Source organism: Numenius arquata, chromosome 9 (assembly GCF_964106895.1).
Source record: "Numenius arquata chromosome 9, bNumArq3.hap1.1, whole genome shotgun sequence".
NCBI lineage: Eukaryota > Metazoa > Chordata > Aves > Charadriiformes > Scolopacidae > Numenius > Numenius arquata.
In genome coordinates, this window is record NC_133584.1 from 27,191,381 (window position 1) to 27,195,613 (window position 4,233).

Consider the following 4,233-nt stretch of genomic DNA (forward strand, 5'->3'; position numbering starts at 1 on the left):
CTTCTTGCTTTTGTTCTTCATGCTACTTATTCTCGGGTCATCTAATCAGGAAAACTATTCCTTTCTAAGAGTTGCACTGTGACTTTGAATCATAGAATAGTTTGGGTTGAAAGGAACCTAAAGACTGTCCAGTCCCACCCCCTGCCCTGGGCAGGGACACCTCCCACCAGACCAGGTTGCTCAAAGCCCCATCCAACCTGGCCTTGAACCCCTCCAGGGATGGGGCAGCCACAGCTTCTCTGGGCAGCCTGGGCCAGGGTCTCACTACTCATTCAACAAAGAACGTCTTCCTAATATCTGATCTAAATTTCCCCTCCAGTTTAAAACCCTTCCCCCTCATCCTATGGCTCCCCTCCCTGATCCAGAGTCCCTCCCCAGCTTTCCTGAAGCCCCTTGAAGGACTGGAAGGGGCTCTAAGGTCTCCCTGGAGCCTTCTCTTCTCCAGGGTGAACCCCCCCAACTCTCTCAGCCTGTCCTCACAGCAGAGGGGCTCCAGCCCTCTGAGCATCTTTGTGGCCCTCCTCTGGATCTGTTCCAACAGGTCCATGTCCTTCCTGTGCTGAGGACTCTAAAGCTTCATAACTCCTGTAACCTCTGACCGTTGTCCCTGGCTTGCAGGACAGAGGAGCTCCCTGCAGCGCTGCTGGCCCTGGGACGTTTTGCTGCTTGCACTGGTGCTGAGCCAGATACAAGGTTGAGACCCACCAAAACAGCAGGTACAGGTGAGCATCTCCTACCCCGTTCCCTGCCCTGTCCCCCACTGAGGCTGCCAAACCCCTTTGCCATATGCATTTACGCAATACTCCCCACCTGTACACCCACAGCACCCTTCCCCCTGCAAAGCAGAGGTGCTGGAGGATGGAATTTAACCAGCTTGTAGGGGGAAGTGTTGCAATGGAGGCCACACAAAATTGTCCTGCTGGTCCATTCTGAACGAACCCTCATTGCTAGGAGCAGGGATGAACACTTTGCCTCGGCAGATGGGCCAGACGCCAGAGCGGGAGGGCTGGAAGGCTCACTCGCCATATGCCTGGCTCCCCACATGGACAGGCAGCACCTCCTGTGTCTGCTGCTGACCTTCCATGGTCCTCAGGAGTCCTGTGGTCCTCCAGGGCTCCCTCCTGCAGCATCTCAGTGCCAGGCGAGCCCTGGGAACACGACTACATCCTAGCTTATGCCCTCACCCTCCTGGGATGTGCAAGCTGGGGCTACAGTCTCCCCCTCTCAGCAGGCTGGTTGCCCACAGCTCAAGGGAGAGCTTTTAGCTGAGCTGAAGAGATGTTTCTGGGGTTGGTTTTGATTGCTGGGATAAAAGCAATTGGAGCTGGCTGAGGGTGGCAGGGAGGTTTACACCGTACCTCAGGGACAGGACCCCTTAAACTCAGCCTAACTGGGCAGGAGATGGGTGCCCAGTGGCACCGAGCATGGGGCTTTGAGCCCTCCTTGGCACTGGTCATCAGGGCTGAGGGAGCTTCCCAGGCTTCTAGATTTTCAATGCTTCCAGGGTTAATTGCACTGGAAAGGGAGTTTTCTGAATCACTCCTCTGGGCTTACCTGCCTTTGTTTTGCTGAAATCCCACTGAAATCTGCCAAGGTTCAGGCCCTTGCTCAGCTGTTTGCAAGCAGAGGAGAAACTGACTGCAAAATCAGGTGTTTCTTTGACACTGTCCTGTTGTCCTCCTGTTCCCTGGAGCCCACCAGCAGCAAAGAGGGGATGCAGCTCAGCTCCCACGAGACCCCCGGCCCAAGGAGAATCTGCCTCTTCTACCTGCTGGCACGAAGCCCTTCCCTCTCCACCGCTGTTTCACCTCCACAGCTGCTCTCAGACCCCGCCTGGGCTGTGAGATGACTTTCTGTTAAAAAGAAAAAGAAATAAAGGAAAGGAAGGTGAACTACGGGTTAGGGAAATGGTGTAGATGCTTCTGATAAGACTCAAGTGCCCCGTCCGATTTGGACACGCCGCCGCAGGACAGCGGTTCTTAGCACGCCATAGGGCAGGGAGCTTTTTGCCTCCCTTTGAAGGCCCAGTGCTGCAGGGGCCACCAATCAAAGCTAAAGCAGTTCTCTCCTTTGGTGCACCCCCATTCTTTACTGTTTTGCAAAATGCCTGTGGCTGAGCAGTTAATGGAGGCATCTGCTGCACTGGCAGAGTTCACTGACTTAATTAAAGGCATCTAACAATTATGCAGCTGCATGCGAGAGACCACGGGCTGAAACCGAATATCCCCAGCGCTGAAAGCAAGCGTCCCCGCTGTGCAGAAAGCGTAGATCTGCAGCCAGAGACTCACATGAAAGCAGAAGCAGGGACCAAAGATTAAGGATGGACTGGAGCCAGCCTCCAACGCGTGTCGCCAAGGCCTCGCCACGCTGGAGAACCGTCCAACCTCAGCTCACGCTCACACAGCTTAGAACGGTCAGACTCGCAACAAGTGAGCGGAGCCAGGGACGTTCCTGGCCGGTAGGGATGGTTTTACCTGGAAAACGTGGGGTTTTTTTAACAGATATTTTCTCACTGACTGAAAACAGTTAGCTGGTTTAAAAAGGCACATGGGAAAACTAATCCTGTACCAAGTGGTTACCAAGCTCTCCTCTGCGTGGGGACGTGTTCTTTCCCTGGTAAATGAAGAAACGTTTCTCTTGTGGGCCTGTTTCTGGTATCACTGCATATTTGAGCTGATGGGGGACTTTGGAAGGCTGGTATTTTACCAAAGAGTCTCACAGAACAGTGAGAACAGCTGGTGCTTTCTGATCCGATTGCGTGTCAGCGGGCACCAAGGGCTCCGAATCAGCATGGGCCGCTGCCCTGCAGGGTTAGGGGCCGGGGAGCTGCGGTTGCCCTCGCAGCCGAGAGGCAGGGACCCCCAGGCACTCCTGCCAGCCAGGAGGAGCCTCGCGCCTGCCCTCTCGGAGCTGCGAATGCAACTTCTCAGCACCAGCAGCATCACCGAGGGCTGGCTGGGACGTAAAGCAGGCAGATCAATGCTCGGCTGCTTTGGTCGATACGAATTGACAGATGAACTTCTGTCGGGAGAGACGTTACCCGTGTGGACAGCCTCTGTCACAGAATCATAGAATGGTTAGAGTTGGAAGGGACCTTAAAGATCATCAAGTTCCAACCCCCCTGCCATGGGCAGGGACACCTCCACTAGAGCAGGTTGCTCAAAGCCCCATCCAGCCTGGCCTTGAACCCCTCCAGGGATGGGGCAGCCGCAGCTTCCCTGGGCAACCTGTTCCAGTGTCTCACCACCCTCACAGGAAAGAATTTCCTCCTAATATCTAATCTAAATCTCCCCTCTTCCAATTTAAAACCATTACCCCTTGTCCTGTCACTACACTTCCTGACAAAGAGTCCCTCTCCGGCTCTCCTGTAGGCTCCCTTCAGATATTGGAAAGCTGCTCTGAGGTCTCCCCGGAGCCTTCTCTTCTCCAGGCTGAACAACCCCAGCTCTCTCAGCCTGTCTTCATAGGGGAGGTGCTCCAGCCCTCTGATCATCTTTGTGGCCCTCCGCTGGACCCGTTCCAACAGGTCCGTGTCCTTCCTGTGCTGAGGACTCCAGAGCTGGACACAGTATTCCAGGTGGGGTCTCACAAGCACACAAGTGCGCAGTGAGCGCACTCTCCTCAGTGATTTCCCTGAGGGGAGATGAGAAGGGAAATGGGCACATTAAATGCACCAGTGCTGCAGGTGAGGAGAGACATTTTGGCCATGGGGCTGGTGGGTCTCGATATCCCGAGCCCAGCATCTTTCCTACAGAGGGCGGGCATGACCTCTCCTCCGCAGCCCGCTCCCGCTGCAAGGGGAATTGCCCTTTCCCAGCTTATCTCCAGTACGGGGGAACAGAAAGGCAGGAGGCAGAGCAGAGGGGATGTTAGCTCGGATCGTGTCCAGAGCTGTCCTGCAGATGACACGAAGCCACCAGCACCAGTCACTGCTGTTGTGTAACGTGTCACGCGGAGCCCGCTCGCGTGGAAGCAGCGCTTCACCTTGGAGCAAAGGCTGGGTTGCTCTCGGCCGGCACACAAGCGACTCGGAGGAAACCAGCAGTTTGCTGGGCCTCCAGGTAGCTCTTTCTCTGCTCCTGGAGAGAAATCCTCCCTGGAGCCAGGCTCTTGTGACTTCTGAAGCGTTTCTTGCCCTCAGTTTTGCGCCCTCACTCACTGAAGGACAGGGCAAAATAAGACATATTTAGAAAAAAGAAGCGTTCAGCCTTTTCAAACACAAACCCCTCCACA